This window comes from Monodon monoceros, unplaced genomic scaffold, assembly GCF_005190385.1.
Source record: "Monodon monoceros isolate NGI ecotype Baffin Bay Population unplaced genomic scaffold, NGI_Narwhal_1 Super_Scaffold_19, whole genome shotgun sequence".
NCBI classification, from domain to species: Eukaryota; Metazoa; Chordata; class Mammalia; order Artiodactyla; family Monodontidae; genus Monodon; species Monodon monoceros.
The window spans coordinates 45,395,656-45,413,625 of NW_021703775.1; the positions used below are offsets into that span (position 1 = coordinate 45,395,656).

At 34.4% G+C, this 17,970-nt stretch overlaps 1 long non-coding RNA gene across 1 annotated transcript; it reads left to right on the forward strand.

Annotated features, from left to right (window-relative positions):
• The first annotated feature begins 695 nt into the window (after window positions 1-695).
• LOC114901025 lies at window positions 696-13,286 on the forward strand. The gene is made up of 2 exons (XR_003794993.1): window positions 696-825; window positions 12,317-13,286. It is a non-coding gene; the product is annotated as an uncharacterized LOC114901025 (long non-coding RNA).
• The last annotated feature ends 4,684 nt before the right edge of the window (window positions 13,287-17,970 follow it).

The following is a 17,970-nucleotide window of genomic DNA, read 5'->3' on the forward strand; positions in this document are numbered from 1 at the left end:
AGTCCTTAAATACATGTTAGATGCTTTACAGAAAATTTTGCTTTAATGTACTTTCCAAGCTCTATATTTTTATTTTATTTTAATTGGTATGCATGAATATTTTAAACATCATATACTTTTGTATTGTTTGTTTTCACCAAATATGAGAGTTTTGAAGGGTTTATAATATTTTTAAATCTATCCACTGTGGTATCTGACATACTGTATTTTTAAGCAATGCTGTTTTTCATAATTCTTTGGTCATTTAAAAGAAATTTTAGGAGGCAGTTGCTAAGTTAGTAGGCTGAATTTAATATATGGAAATAAAAGGACCTCTTAAAATCAGTGCAAAGTTTATGCACTGATTCAGGGAAGGGAGAAAGGATGAGACTTAGCTAATATTTGTACTTTTCACCTTTGGTCAAATGTCCTGCTTCATGACAACATCCCAATGCTGACTCATTTTGGGGGAACATTATGGTTTTGTTTTTCAGAGATCTCAGGAGGTACCGCCACACTGTAAAATTATTTGACATAGGTAAAAAACCGAAGTGGAATTGAACTTGATTCTACAGCTACTCCTTCTCTCCCTTGCCCTGCTATTGTGCCTGGATTGTCTCCTGTCTCTAGACTTTTCCAGTTGAGAGGCTAATATCGGCCTCAAACTTCTCAAACTCCAAAAGATTGCAGTCAAGGTTTTAAAGGATTGCATCACCCACCATCTGGATATCAGCACAGTGTGGTCGAGAATTTTCTGAGTGTCATCGAATGCAGCTGGAGAAGAGGAAGGAGGCTCCCCTAATCTCTTTCAGTGGATGTCTTGGGCATCCCTCTCGTATGGCATAGGTGAGAGTCCCTTGTTTTCTTACTCAAAAGGGGATGGGAGAGGAAACTAACAGTGCTTTCCAGGCCTGCACATTTCTTCTAAACGTCCACCTTCTCTAATAAAGTGTCAGAGTTCTCTATTAAATAGTGTGGAACAGAGAGAGGGGATAGATCAGCTTAGTTATCTAATAATGTGAAGCAGTTGTCTTTTGAATATGAAATTTCATATCCATCATTGCTACTAACTTTGGGGTTGAGAGACAATAGGAATAATCCCTTCCACTTAATGTTGTAATTATTACACAGTTTGCAATTTTCCTCACAAACGATCTTGGTCTCACTGTGACACAGCACCCTAGACTGTCATTTCTTTGATACAGAGAACAAATAATTACCAGAAACTGAGTACTTCCTAGGTGTTGGTACTATGTTAACCACTTTTACAGATCATCTCATATAATCTTCAAAATAATATTATGAAGTAGATATAATAGTTATTGTATTTATCACCCTTTAATAAAGTCCTTTTAGAGCACATAAATTGCTTACTATTGCAGCTAGCCGGTAGCTAAGCTAAGATGTGGACTCAATGTTTGAATAGTGTATCTGTCATCTTAAAAACCATAGTACACTGTGAATGGCTTTTGGCTATATGACATGTCTTGGAATGAGGTCTTGTGTGTTTGTTGTACTTCAGGAGTTCTTAATCTATTCATCTATTAACTCTTGTGGGAATAAAATTATTTTCCAATCTCTTGGATTTTTAAAGTTTTAAAAGTATACTTTTCTTTTCAGGAGGAAGCTAACAGATTTTATAACATTCTTAGGGATGCATGTGGTGAAAAATTACTTATATACTTTTCATTTCTAGCATTGTTTCTTTCTCTAAGTTTAGACTCCTATTCCAAAAGAGTGGAAGAGTTGGGATGCTTGTATGATTCTTATCATATCTTCAACAATAAACATTTATTTGGCAATGCTTGTGTGTAAGACAGTATACTAATTATTAGAACTACCAGAACATAAATAAATTTATGACATGATCTCTGTCCTCATGGAGTTTACAGTCTAGTTTAAAATGACATGAAACTTATATAAAAAGAAAAGGTAAAAAATATAAGGTAGCCTACAATAAGTTTCTACAATTAAGGCAATAAATGCTTTAAAAATTCAAGAGCTGTATTTAATTTGTATGGACTGTTCAGTCAGGAAAATTTTCTTAATCAGCATTCTTATTATTGGTTACTATATAAACAAATAATGGTCATGAGAGGAGAAAGGCATTTCAGACAAAGAAGAGACTGAAGTAGTAAATACAGGGCCAGGCTTGCACAGATCATGTTTGAAAAAAGTCTTGCATAGTGCCTGTGTAAAGCAGTGGAGAAGAATTTGGAGAATTGGGTTAGCGCCTAGGTTTTAAAGGTCTTGAATAACTTCTTAACATGTGGAATAACTCAAGGATCATTAGTATGAGAAGACTATATGTAATAATGTTAGACTAGGAGTGGGGTGGGAGGAAAGAAACTGAAGGAGAAAAATAACAGGAAGCTATTTATGGAAAAGAAAATTGTAGGAATCTAAACTTCCTGTTTGTATCATTGAGAAGCTTATCCTTATTTATATTCATGTTACCGTTTTTCTCCTAGGGCAGAACATGCTGGTGATTCTGAACACACAAGAGAGTCAGACTGCCTGGTTTGAATTTTAGTTTTCTTATCCGCAACCTAGTCATAAAAACAGTACTATCTCGTTAGGTTATTTTGAGGATTAAATGAATTAATATGTGTTATTAACTAATAATAATTATGTGTTAAGCATCTAGAAGGGTGCTTAACTCCAAGTAAATATCATTCAGCATTAGCTGTCATTATTATCATTCCTCAAGTAATTTTTCAAAGGTTTGAAAGCATATAGCAGATAGTGAAAGACGAGATTTTCCTGTTATTGTCCCCCTTCAGGGACTTCCAACCACAATTTATGACTAGAGCAAGTTACTCAAGGTCTGTAATCCTGAAATTTCTTCTCCATTAAAAGGGAATAGTAGTTACTTATCTTACGTAACTGCCACCATATACGCTTTGGACAACTTCCCATTTCCCTTTCCCTCAGCCTCTGGCAACCACCATTCTATTCTCTGCTTCTATGGGTTTGATTACTTTAGAGTAATGGCAGGATTTACTTCTTTTTTAAGGTTGAATAATATTCCATTGCATGCATATAACATCTACTATTCAACACAGTGCCCATAGTTATGATACTGTCTTGTGCACTTAAAAATTTGTTGAGGGTAGATCTAATGTTAAGTATTCTTAATACAACATATACACATACACATAAAACAATACAGAACAGAACAAAACAGAAAAAAGCAAAATGGAACTCCAAAAGGGCCAAGGAAACTTTTGGAGTGATGGATAGGCCTATTAACTTGCTGGTGGTGCTGCTTTCCTGGGTGTGTATATGCGTATGTGTGTGTGTGTGTGTGTGTGTGTGTGTGCAAACTCATCAAATTGTATATTTACATATGTGCAATTTTTTGTATATCAATTATACCTCAATAAAGCTGTTAGTGGAAGAATAGTAAAATTACTATGTATACCGGATAAAATCTGTAAGGTAAGTAATATATCAGTGAGAGCTGACGCATGATAGGTCCTCAATCATTGTCAAGTTTTTATTTTTGTATCTGTCAAGGTTCAGTCAGGAAAACAGAAAGCACAGCAGTTACTGTAGCAGAGAAAATGTTAATATAAATAAATATTTAGTCAGGTATTGAAAACTAAAAATGAAAAAAAAAAGAAACTCAATTTTTACAGAAATTGTAAGTTCTGTACAGAAAGCAACTACTCATCCCTAAGGTGGGGGAAACAAAGGAAAGCAGCTAAGGTTGGCCTAGTCCTCTGAGGAACGGATGTTTCCCTGCTGGTGCATGAGGAACTAGGAGAATGACTCAGATAGAGCTGGGACTCAGACCTCAGAGGAAAGAGTTGTAGGTTTTTGGATGCTTCTGTCTCTAAGAGCATGTGATGCACTGGTAGTAGAAATGACAGAGAAACTGAAAGTTAACTGCAGCATCTGGAACCACTTGTGTTTGCCAGGAGGAAGAACCATGGAAGGGGTGGTGGAAACAAGAGGAAACTAACAAAAGTGAGCAAATCCCATATCTTTAACCCTTCTCCAGTAATCCAGTCTCTCTCTAGCACCCTCTATTGACAGAATTTAAAGTGGAGCCAGTTGGTAAAGGAGACATTTGGTTTGCTGTCCCTACACTAGCATCAAAGCGGAATATAGATGGGTGGGTTTGAAGTTGAGAAACAGTAATTTAATAATTCCTACATACTTTTTCTCTCTTGATCTACTAGTTCATCATGTGATATCTGTATAAGTAAAAAACCAAATATATATGTCAGTGTGTGTGTATATATATGTGTGTTATGAAAATGTCTGGAGTCATAGGGTTTACAATGTAGTAAATACATTTTTTTTTTTATGTGCAATGTAGTAAATACTTTTGAGGGAGTACAACATTCTGGAATTTATATATTTTTACAATTTGACAAGGATTTCATCAGTTTGAAAAATGATCGAAGCAAACTCAATTTCTCTTGTACGCTCATACAAAGCAATTCAATTATTTTCTTTTTTCTTAGAAACAAAATACTTACATAATGTTATTGTTAAAACTAATATGAAAATCTAATGATTACCATATAGTCAAAAGGCCACCGGACAGAGACAAAGGTAAAAGGGAGAGATTAAGAGTTAAAAGAACTGGGTTTTGGGGACTTCCCTGGTGGCACAGTGGTTAAGAATCCGCCTGCCTTACCCTTCCCCCTCCCCATGTCCTCAAGTCCATTCTCTATGTCTGTGTCTTTATTCCTGTCCTGCCCTTAGGTTCATCAGAACCATTTTTTTTTTTTTTTAGATTCCATATATATGTGTTAGCATACGGTATTTGTTTTTCTCTTTCTGACTTACTTTACTCTGTATGACAGACTCTAGGTCCATCCACCTCACTACAAATAACTCAATTTCGTTTTTTTTTATGGCTGAGTAATATTCCATTGTATATATGTGCCACATCTTATATGTATACATATAGCTGATTCATTTTGTTATACAGCAGAAACTAACACAACATTGTAAAGGAATTATACTCCAATAAAGATGTTGAAAAAAAAGAATCTGCCTGCCAAAGCAGGGCACATGGGTTCGATCCCTGGTCTGGGAAGATCCCATATGCTGTGGAGCAACTAAGCCTGTGCACCACAACTACTGATCCTGTGCTCTAGAGCCCACGAGCCACAACTACTGAAGCCCGTGTGCCTAGAGCCCGTGCTCTGCAACAAGGGAAGCCACTGCAATGAGAAGCCCTCACACCGCAACGAAGAGTAGCCTCCGCTTGCCACAACTAGAGAAAGTCAGTGCACAGAAATGGAGACCCAAAGGAGCCAAAAATAAATTAATAAATAGAACTGGGTTTTGATAAAATATTTGCTAAATGTAGTGAATATGGAATGTGGTATTAATCACTTTTTCAGGTCCTGTTTTTTCAGCTGTTATATGACTTAGCTAGAGAAGACGATCCTTAAAGCCTTCTTTGGTCCTAATATTCTATGTACATCTCCCATAAAACAAAGAAGTGGGGTTTATTTGTTAACTAATTAATTAATTAATTAATTATAATTTGAAATAAGGATTTCAGGTAGTCATTTCTGGGCCTTGGAAAGTTGGTGAATAACATAGCTATATTGTTCTGAAAAGTTCACTTTTGATATTTTTAGCTTCTTATTCATACCTATATTTATCTTTCAAGCTACTTGGTGGTGTCATGGCATATTTTCATTTTCCCTTCTGAATTGACCACAAATGAGTAACTAGAACGGCTACAAGATGAATAGTTAGAATGACTACAGGTGAATCACTGGAGTGACTACTGTAGCCATTCTCTGGCTTTAATGAAGGTATTTAAAATTATTCCTAAAGGTCAGACATATGTCAAGACCAAAATTAATATCTGCTGCTAACCTGTTATTTTATGGTCTATTCTTTTTACATATTTCTTTAAATATCACCTTAAAGAATAAACAGAAAAGTCTTCTTATCAAGGACTAAATAAAACACTTAAAAATTAATGTTAAGAGTTGTTTTGGGTAGAAATAGACACAGGCAAGCAATTCCAACTGAAACAATTTCACAGTTTTTCTAAATCTGTTGTTAAGCTACAGGAGCAGATCCACATTTCTCCTCAATTTTATTTATTTATTTTTATTGAATTATAATTGGCATGCAATATTATATTAGTTTTAAGTATACAATATAGTGATTTGATATTTTTATGCATTACAATATGATCACCATGATGTCAATTACCATCTGTCATATACAGTTATTACAATATTATTGATTATATTCCCTGTGCTGTACAATACATTCCCATGACTTACTTATTTTATAGGTGGAAGCTTGTACCTCTTAATCCCTATCACCTATTTTCCCATCCACCCACCCCCACCCCCTGTCAACCAACAGTTTGTTCTCTGTATCTATGAGTCTGTTTCTGTTTTGTTTTGTTTGTTCATTTGTTTTGTTTTTTTAGATTCCACATATAAGTGAGATCATATAGTATTTGTCTTTCTCTGACTTATTTCACTTAGCATAATACCTTCTAGATCTACTCATGTTGTCACAAATGGCAAAATTTCATTCTTTTTTATGAGTGAGTAGTATTCCATTGTATATAAATACCACATCTTTGTCCATTCATCTGTCAGTGGACACTTAGTTTGCTCTCATATCTTGACTATTGTGATAGTGCTGCAATGACTGTTAGTTTTATCTTGTTGGTAATAAGACAATCAATCCCACTGATAAGAAGACATTTAATCCCATACACTGTGATTAAATCCAAAACAAGTTTATGTGAATTTATATTAAACATATATTTATAAGTCACCTGCACTGCAGTATCTTATTTATAACATATTTTGTGTTGTTTTCTTTGCTTGTATATCTAGAATTATTCAAGAAGTACACAAGACACATTTAATACCTAAAACAGTTGAACCTAAATATCCTTTTCTTTTAACACTAATGCAATTACCTATCCTTTTACTTAGAGGAAATGAGATGTGGTCACTTATGATCTGTAAGTCACTTATCATTTGCATTTTCTACTTCTTCCTGGATGATTATCTGCTTTTAAATGATATCTACTGCTTTGAAATCCTCTGTGTATTTTAGTTTTCTTTTCTTCTAGTCTTTTAGTACATATTCAGTTGTTTTAGTAAGAGAGAGAAAAAGTAATCACAAGCTATGACTGATGAAAATGTCACCTACTGAACCACTTACATAAATGGTATTTATATACTTTCTACATATACAATAGATAGAGTTTAGGAGGAACATAATGATGGAACAAGGAAATGGTGACAGGGTAAAAGATGTACTCTGTGAAAGGTTTGTGAACAAATGGGTTTTCAAACTCATCTACATGTCAACAAAATATATATAAAAAAGAATGTTTTGAACAAATGAAAAGCTCTAAGCAATAAAAAAGCATACATAACAATCCTCAAGAAAATTAAATATGCTTCCTCAAGACCACAAATTCCTGCTTTCTAATTTTAATTTTATTTAAATTTGTTTTACCGCTCTCAGTAAACATTTCATCCAAAAGCTATTGCAATTTTTTAAGAAGTTCAAAGTATTTCCTTATGGCCAATAATACTGAGAAAATGCTCCTAGTTTTGTTAACCATCTTTTCATACCTGCCATATTGGTAAAGAGGGAGAGGAGGAAAAAAACAGATAAATACATAATGTTGCTGCTAGGTACCTGTGTTAGTCAAGGAAAACTAATTTTTATAACAATTTGAAACCTCTTAAATGTTTTATGGCTAGTCTTCTACTTAGGAGAGGATTCAGCAACTAAGGCTGTTTCTTCTAATGGCTCTGTTGTTCTGTACGGCCACTGGACTTTTGACCTCTATTAAAGAAACATGTGAAGAAAGAATGAGGAAAGTCTTATTGGGAAATATTATGGTCCAGGTCTGGAGATGATGTGATGTTTATTACTCTGCCCATATTCCATTGGCCAGACAGTTGGGATATAAATTTTGACCGTCTGTCCAGTTCCTATGTTGATTCCACTAAATCTCAGTATTGGTAGGTAAATATTTCCAGAAATTTTTCTTAATGAGAAAACTAAATCTTGAGAACATGTTTATGGTAACCAGTTCTTCCTGTTTTGCCTGAGACTTCACTGGTTTTAAAACTGAAAGTTATGCATCCCAGGTACACCATCCTGTCCTGTGTAAATCAGGAGGGCTGGTCACTCTGCACACCAGGAAATTCTAGTGCCTGGAAGTCAAGAGGTTGAGCTTGTTTCTGGGTCCACTACAAACATGCTATGTCTGTCCTTGTGAAATTCACTTAAGCCTTCGGGGTGTTAGTTTCGAATTTAGGATAAAACATTTCTTCCATTTCTAACATCATGATTCTACAGGTGGTTGGGCATTCACAGGGGAAGGAAAGTAGCTAAATGCCCTGACCCTAAATATCCACAAATTAAAACAGAAACAACTCTTGCCTTATTCACAACAGGGAATGCTGTAAATCAACTGTAACTGCTTTACACTTGGGCAGTACAAGCCTGCTATTCCTCCCCACTGGCCCACATGAGTATGTCTTCAAATTCATCCTCAAGGAATAGTGTGTGGTCTAGTCAACTGATAAGAAAACGGATCAAAGTTCCAAAACACTTGGAAAAAAGACAGAAAACCATCATATTTGAAAAGGATACAGAAATTTACTTAGAATCATCTCTGAGATACCTTTTGAATTAGAGTATTTAAGTTCCCTATTGTGTAAGAGGACAAAGTATTTTTGTAATTTCTCTGACCTTCTCTGCATCATTATACCTCCAAATAAGATTCTTTAATAATGGCCTCAACGATACTTCAAGCTTCTGATTTCTCCCACAGTGGAGTATAGGAGCTTGAAAATATTCAACCACTTTTGACCTAAAGAATCCTGCAGTTTCTTACAGTTTTGCCTATAACATGGCCCTGACACCACATGAGAAAAAGCATGAATGTAGAATCTAAAGAATGTGTGAAACAACATCATTTCTGATTTCTACTCCCAGCAGAAAATTTGTAGATGCTGCCTCCCGTGTGAAGTAATGAGTTCCTGTGTGAAGCATAATTTGCATCATGTTTTTCCAGTGTGACTGAAACACGAGAAACCTGTAAGGGCCAAAACGCATAAAATAAATAAAACTGTGTGATCTGAAACTATAATGAAAATACACTAACAGGAAGAGTTGTGCTGAGGACAGGTGATGTTATTGGTGCAAAGTAGGGTAAACAAAATTAAGAATAAACTGATAACCTGGAAGGGTGTTAGAGTGGTCAAAACTCCAACTTGTTCCTAGAAGAATCAAACTAAAATTTTCTTTGAGGATAGCATACCTCAATTTAGACACCCAGGTTTTCAACAGATTAAGAAATAAGATAAAGAAAAAAAAATTCAAAATCAAAAATCACTAAAACAAAAGGGGCAAATCAATGTTAGTGAGAATTATTAGTAATAAAAACAAAGGAGTTAGATATGCAAGCACTTCAGATAATAGAAATATGAGCCACAGAGCTAATTTAGACTATCTATGTGATAATAACTGCTAATACTTGGCACTCTTCTAAGTACATCACATATATTGACTAAGCCCATTTTACAGGAGAAACTGATTAATCTGCCACCTTTTGAGAGACTTCAAGTCACATACCTCCATTACTTATAGGAAATACAGTAGACACTTTTGGATCTCTACACAATTACAATGTACCCTCAACAACCTTTGATTTCACCTGGAGTGGCCTGATGCCATGCACGCTGAAAGTGTCTGCCTTCAAGATCCAAACAGATGTGTCTTCTTGTCTGCTTTAGGATTTTCTCTAAATCAATGAGATTTTTTGTTGTAATTCAACTTGACTGTAGGTGCAACCCAAAAGTTCAACAGAGGTAACATGCCCGGAGCTAAGTCTCAAACATTGGGGAATATAAGGCAGTGGATAAATTATTCAGCTTCTCATACTGGGGAGGGCGAGCATTCTGAGGTGTATTCTACACAGTTCCCCAGGGGGTCCCCAGTGTGACTGAGCTTCAGTTATCCTCTGTTGGCAACAGTTTAATAAAGGATCCATATTGAATTTGAGATATTTATTATTCATTCAAGTGGAAATGTCAAATAGACTAATGACTATACAAATATAGAGAGAGGCATTGGCTGAAACTTTCTATAAATTTGAGAATTTGTTACTCTTTATTTGTCTATTTTGCTATTGAGGAATTTATGTTGTGCTCTGACTCTTGCTACTCAAAATGTGGTCCATGGACCTGCAGCATCAGTATTACCTAGGAAGTCATTAGAAAGGTCTAACCTCCACCCCAACCCATCTACTGAATAAGAATTTGGATTTTTACAATATCTTCAGGTGTGTATTTTATACATTTAAGTTTGCAAAATGCTGCTCTATACCTTCACTGTCCAATATGGCAGACAATAGTCACATGTGCTTTCTGAGATGTGCTATGAGTGTAAAATATACACCAGATTTCAAAGACTTAGTACAAAAAAAAAGTATATATTATAATGTCTCATTAGTGATTTTTATATTGACTTTATATTGATTATATGATAATATTTTGTATGTATGGGGCTAATAAATATATTACTAAAATTAATTTCCTCTCTTCTTAGTAAATGTGGCTACTATAAAATTTGAAATAATATATGTAGCTCACATAATATTTATATTGGAAACTATCTTTCTAAGCCATGAAAGGCTGTGGAAATTAACATTAAGGAACTTATATTGTTTCTTCCCCTGTTTGTATGTGATTTGAACATGTTTTCTTGGGGAAAATATATACTACAAATTGTCTTTGAATTTCATTTATCAGACTTTTGTTCAACTAACATTGTGATGCACCAAATATCTGATAAGCATCTAACATGATCCAGTCACTGTGCTCTGGAGAGTTAGTGAAGAAAGTAAACAACGTCCCTTTCTTGAAGTAATCTGTAGTCTACTATGTTAAGACAACAACTAACAAATCATGGTAAAGTGTAATGAGGAAAGAAAGCAGAGTTTGGGTTTAGAAACAGTTGACAGTAACATTTCTCAGGGTAATGTTACCATTGTAGATGGGTTCATAGCAGAGGAAATAGTTGCTTACAATGAACTTTTAGGTGGCAAGAATGAGAATGGGTGGAGGCAGAGGTATTCTCTCTGTGCTAACTGAAATCTTAATATAAAAATATCTCCTGCCCTCTCTGCTAGTAGAAATAGCAGTCTTGCTACATACCACATAGATATTAAATGTTATAGTTTTTGTGTATAAGGAGAATAGAAATGATTTCTTGAGTTTTACTCCTTTGATCTTGGTGGATTCTTTCAAACTAGCATTTTCTCAGGAAATACAAGTTCTGTAGTTCATCTGCTTTGGAAGTCTAATGCCTTCAATCATTCACCTACTGGTCTTCAACTCATTAGTGGCTCCAGTGTTGTGCACTAACCTAACTCACAGTGTGAATCATTTTTGGTGCATTAGACAGAAGCATTTACAGAACTTTCTGAGGTTAGTATATTCCTTACGCACAATTTGATAGTTTCTAGAGTATGATTTTTAAAAAATATTTTAAAGATAAGCCTCAATTTGGGATGAGGAGCTGATTTATTTCTGTTGTGATTAGATCACACACATCAGACTTTAGTGAGGAAATCCACATTGTCTTTGATTTAGACCCTATTTCCCAAAAAGACTTAGACAAAAAATACAAACCCTCCTAGAACAGATCCTCTGTGCCTTTAACCATCATACTGGTGAAGCTATACCTCTTTCTACTGGTTAAGGGAACACCTTTGGAAGGAAACTTGAAACTTGAAAACAATTGGTTTATGGAACATATGCATTTAACATTTTCATTCATTCAGTTCCTTAAATTGTGGTAGGTTATTAGAGAACAATTCTTATGTTATTTTCCTCCTACTAGACAATAAATTGCTAAGAGTTCATTAACAAATGGTAGGGAAAAAGCAAGGGATTCAGAAAATATGTAGAAAATCTTAAAACAAATGCTTTCCATTCTGGAATATATAACAGTCATGTCTCAGATCAGTAATTGGACAAAAGTAGCCTAGAATCAAGTTACTCAAAGCATTTAGAATCTTCAGGAAGAAAAAAAAAAAAGCTGGTGGTTACCATCCAGGATTAAATGCTAAGGAAATTTAGAAAATCTCTAGGAAAACATGTCCCTGCAAATGAATTTATGTAAGTTTATGAAATAAAGCTGGTTCTGCCACTTTGATTAGCTTATAGAAAATATAGAGTCAAAATCTGTGCTTAGCCATATTTATCTGCTCTTCTTAAGGCTGGGAGAATTTTTTCTCTCTGTTCCTGTTCAAAAAGTTCCATTTGTTTTTAATCCTAATTGTCCTGTTTTTCAGATTTAACTTTCAAGCTGCCTCAATGGAAGTGTGGGACATTTTATTTAAAACAAACAAAAAAAGAACTCAGGAAATAAAGTGTCTCTGACTCCTGACAAGATGGAAAAGAAAGGAGCACAGGAATCTGGCTCCTTTCCCAGAGCTTAATCCTGGAGATGCCACAAAAGCAAGAGGTTAGTTGACAGGTCTCAGAACATTAAAACCCAGAGACGCAGAAGGTGGAAGGTTCCTGGTCCTGGGTTAGAAGAGAGCCAGAGGCACCAGTGGGGAACTAAGAAAAGAAGAGCATTATTGCTGTTCCTTTTTTTGCTTCAGGGTATCTCTGTTTACTTGTTCCATCTCAGACAAGATCAAAAAACAAAATAATCAGTGAAGGAAATAGGAGGATGAACTGGAGGATTACAAAACTGACTGTGCTGCAGGGCAAATAAGAAAAGATAGGGGTAGAGGGACGAGCCTCAGATTTCAAAACTTTCTGTTCATAACCTCCTCTTCTCTCAGTCATCTAGTTTATCAGAACGCAGGGGAGAAATCCTTGGGGGTGAGCAGTGTCTGGAGCAGAAGTACAGAAACTCTCCTGATTGAGTATGGGTTGAGGGCAGGAAAATGAGTTTGCTGGTGAACTCAGGTTGTAAGGAAAGAGCATCTCCATTTTGAGGCACATTCCCCAGACTCACTTCCTAAATTCACCTTGGAGGCTATAATTAAGAGTCTGGATGATAACATTTTTCCTGGGTCAGTGCATTCCCAGCTAATGCAGCTGCTATTTCCCAAAAAGCTATGTACTCACAGGATAAAATTAGAAATTTGAAGAATATGAAATGTAAAAATAAATAATTAATAAGAAGAAGAAAGAAAAGGAAAGGAAAGAACAAAAAGAAAAATTAATTGAACAGACCTCCCCGCCAAATCAAAATAAAGCATTATAATTAACCCCAGGCAGATAGGTAAGAATGATGGAACAGTGAAGCAGAAGTAAGCAGTCATAAGAATGAACGAAATGAAGATTACCTGAAAATTTAAATAGACTAAGAGCCAAGAGATCAAATGAATAATGAAACACTAACTTATGCTTACAAAAGATATCAATAAAATAATTCTAGGCCCGGATGTTTTTACAGGTGAGTCTTTCCAAAGTTTCTAAAAATAGGTAATTCCTTTCTCTTACACATTGTTACAGAAAAGAGATATAGTTATTTAGGGTTCTCCAGTGAAGCAGAGCCAAAAGGATGTGTGTATATACAAAAAGAAATTTATTAAAAAGAAATAGCTCACACGATTATGAAGGCTGGCAAGTCCAAAATCTGCCTTGTGGGCTGGCCAGATGGAGACCCAGGAGAACTGATGGTGCAGATGAAGTTCAAAGGCAGTCTTCTGGAGGATTTCATTTTGCTCCTCAGAATTGGAAGGGGGTGTCTTTTTTGTTATATTCAGACCTTCAAATGATTGGCTGAGGCCACCTACATTATGGAGGGCAATAATAATCCAAGGTTCCCAATTTAAATGTTAATCTCATCCAAAAGCACCCTCCAAGTTGACACATAAATTTAACGACCACAACAGAAAAAAATTCAAAATACATGCAGCTAATTTAAAAAGCATGTTTGAAATTCAGATTTCTAACCAGATGAGGATAGCAGAGGAATAGAAAAGCAGAGGCTCTTTTCATTTATGATAATAGATGTGAAATTTCAAGTAAACTATTAGCTTTGAGTGGTATTAAGAATGTTTAACGTGAGTTTAAATTAGAAAAATACCAGAGTTGCTACATCTTTTTCCTAAAACAGATAATTACCATCAGAGGCAAAAAATATTTCACATGCTAAAGATAAATTTTGCACACATAAAAGCAGATGCCAAGAATCTAACTCATCCTATCAAACATAAAGATTACATTGTTGGTGTTTTTTGACATCTACACATTGAAAGAATTTTGACAAATTGAATAGAAGGAATTCACACACCTAATAAATAGTTTTTGTTTTTCTTTTACATTGATATAGAGCAAGGAATCTCCTTTGGGTGATTAATCAGCTACTCTAAGATCTTTCTTCAGGTTTTAGTTTATTTTTAATCAAATCTGGGTAAAAGGAGACAAATAGATTTCTTATTGAATATAATTTTTTTTTACAAAAGTATATGTTTACTTCTATGCTATTTGACTCCAAAAGTGTATTAAAATTTATCACATCCCCACATGTTTTATCCCTAGAATGCAAGCATGATTTAATGACTTGTTGAAGAATAATCAGTATGGAGGCTACAAAAACCAAAGAATATTAGGGGACTTAGGACTGCAAATTGGGAGACACAGATTTGGGTAAAACTGAGAATGTTCTGGGAAAGAGAAAGAGTCAGGAGCTTATACAGGCAAAAGCCACAAGGTTGTTCATGAATTGTTTGATCTTGATGCAAGAAAGGAAATATTTGTCCTTAAGGGATAGGTTGTCATGAGTTATTCTAGGGCAAGGGTCCAATAAGTATCTTGAGTTTCTGGAATATTGTGCAGATGTTCTGGATGTCTATGTTAAGACAAAAAGTGGTCAAAGTTAAGATTCCATCTGGGTTGAGACATGCATAAGTCACACTTCCTCAGTGGCCTTCTGGCTCCATTTTAGAGAGCTCTTTTAGCAATACCAACTTCATTTTGATTTTCCTTTCACAGTCTTAAAATCTAGTGAAATAATTTGCCACAAAAGTTGTATAAAGGAGGAAAATCATATAGTTTTTTCAACTAAAAGAGAAAAAAATTCAATAAATCTCAAACATCAACTCATGATGGAGAAAAACCCTTTAAAAGTAAGCAACTTGCTTATTTATTAAATTTATCTAGCAGAAATGTTTGTGTGTGTGTGTGTACATCATATGAACTACAAGCCTTATACTTAAGAAGAAAAAATAATTAATGCAGGTATATGGCCTCTAAGGAAAAAAAAGATGTACATTATTATCACTATTTCTCATCATATACTGAAAATCCTAGCCTAAGTAATAAGTCAGAGGGAAAAAGAAATAGTAGAATATAGGATCCAAATGATAGAGTCAAGACTGTCTTCATTTACAAAGATATAAATCACTACATACACAGCCCTATAAATTCAACAGTTACCAAGATTAAATTTCAAAAATCAACAGTGTTATAAGAGTTTTACTTTTCATATGGCCGATTACCTCCTATCAATCCAACTTTCCCTGACAACTGAAAACATCTGACAAAAAAATATAAAAGCTACTAGGAAGCACAAGGGAATGACCAATAACAGGCAGATATTGACTGGGAGGAGGAAAGTTGACACTTTGAAGAAGGAAAGTCACAGTGTGAATTTCCTATGTTTACAGCTTTTAGTCTAAGGATAGGCTAATTCCATTAGAAAATGTGCTAAATAAATAAATATACAACACACTCTTACCTTGCAATCTAGGAATCATGCTCCTAGTTATTTGCTCAATTGAATTGAAAACTTATGCTTGTTTTTCATAAACAAAAATGTTTATAACAGCTTTATTTATAAAGCTGTAAGAAACCAAGATATTTTCAACAGATAACTAAATAGAGTATATACATAAATGGACTATCACTCAGCAATAAAAAAGAAATGATCTATCAAGCTATGAAAAGACATAGGATAACCTTAAATGGATATTTCTGAGTGAAAGAAGTCAGTGTGGAAAGGCTACATATTGTGTGATTCCAACTACATGACAATCTGGGAAAGGCAAACTATAGAGAAAATTATAGAATCAGTGGTTTTGGGGATTTGCTGGAGGTAGAGGAGGCATGAATAGGTGAAATACAGGGAATTTTTAGGGAGGTAAAACCATTCTGTATGTATGTAATTGTGGATACATGACAATATGCTCTTGTCAAAACCCAGAGAACTGTACAACATAAAGTGATCCTTAATGTCAACTATTTATTAATAATATATCAACAGTGGTTCATCAAATGCAAAAATGTACCACACTAATGCAATATGTTAATAATAGGGGAAACTGTGAAGAGGGATATATGAAATACTGGACTATTTTGTCAATATTTCTATAAGTCTAAAACTGTTCTAAAAATAAAATCTATTAATTTAAAAAGGAGAAAGATTGAAAAAGTTAAGAAGTTTGGGGAGCTGTAGGACAAAATAAAAGAGATAAAACTAACTGATGTTCATGGTACATACCCTGAGGGGAGTATAAACTGGCAAAGCGCACAGTGAAAATTTATGAAGCACTGGAGATATTCCGTGTCTTTTTTTGGGTGGTTACAGGAGTATGTACATATACATATGAATATGTGTATATAATCATAAGATATACACTTAAGATTAGTATACCTTATAGACCTTACTATATATATATATACTAGTGGGGGGGGGGAGACAGAGAGGGGAAGAGAGAAATTGGTATTGGAGTATAATTATTTTATGAACTAGACCTAGAAATCGAAAATAGGAGTTATCATTAACATAACTGTTCACCAGAGATTCAATTTGATTTTTTCTTAAAAGTTGGTTAAATTTCTCCATGATAAGTACGTTTGGAGATTTTTTTTCTAATTTCCTTTAGAGGGTTTTTGTGTTATAGCAATTTTTCACTGTTTATTAAATGCCAGGTGGATTTCTATGTGTTTGGCTATATACTGAGTGTGAGGTATGGAAAGAAAATGCCAAGGAAACAAAAAAGAAAACTAGAAAATTTTAATATAACAAAACTTATAAGTTGTGGGTTAGGCTATGTTTTAAACATTTCATTATAATTTGTTTGATTTTGCTAAAAATCAGTGTGTGGCTTTTTAGAAATATTCTCATAGCATTAGGAATATTAAAATATTCCTAAACAGTTTCCTAACTGTGGAGGTAGGGGTCATTGGGGTAGGTTGGAAAGTATTTTTAAGGTCAAGAAAATATCTGAATATAGGAGAGAAAAGGCAAAACTAAAGAATGTATTACACAGCGAGTATATGCAAAGATTGAATAACAGTAGCAAGTAATCATGATGAAAAAGTATTAGCCAAACAATTTATTGAAATGTATCTTTGTGAAGAACAGAAAATGCATAAGATGGAGAGAAAGAAGAAATTATGAGCCTCTTTGTTATTTGGAAATGACTTAAATAAAATAAGTCACATTGAGTAGAAAATCACCCTAATCCCGAAATCCATGGAAATCTACTTTAAATTTCCAAGGAATCAGTTATCTTTGAAGATTCAAAACAATAGGTTTCAAGACTGCATTCTATACATTCCAAGGTGTATGAGGTAGTGCATATCATTCAATAAGAATATAATTGTAATACTCCTATTTACAGGTGTTTCATAAAAATACTCAAACTGGAACTGCTTGTTACTTGCTCCTGATTTGTATTTCTATTTCCCTTCAGATATGTTATTCCTGAGGTATAAGAAAATGGAAATACAAATGAGATGTGGGCAGATATATTTTGGGGAACTTTTGGATGATGCCAGCCAAGGGTTTAAATACATTAACATCCATCCTATTGTTTGATGACATCAGGTAGAAACAAAATTGTGTTAATAAGTGAAACTATAATAGGACATTTTTTTCTTTTTAATTTTAGTTGGCAGTTTGATAGGTACAGATTTCTGTTTTTGCCGTCCTTGAAGGAATATAATGCTAATGAAAATATGAAACTCTAGAAATGTT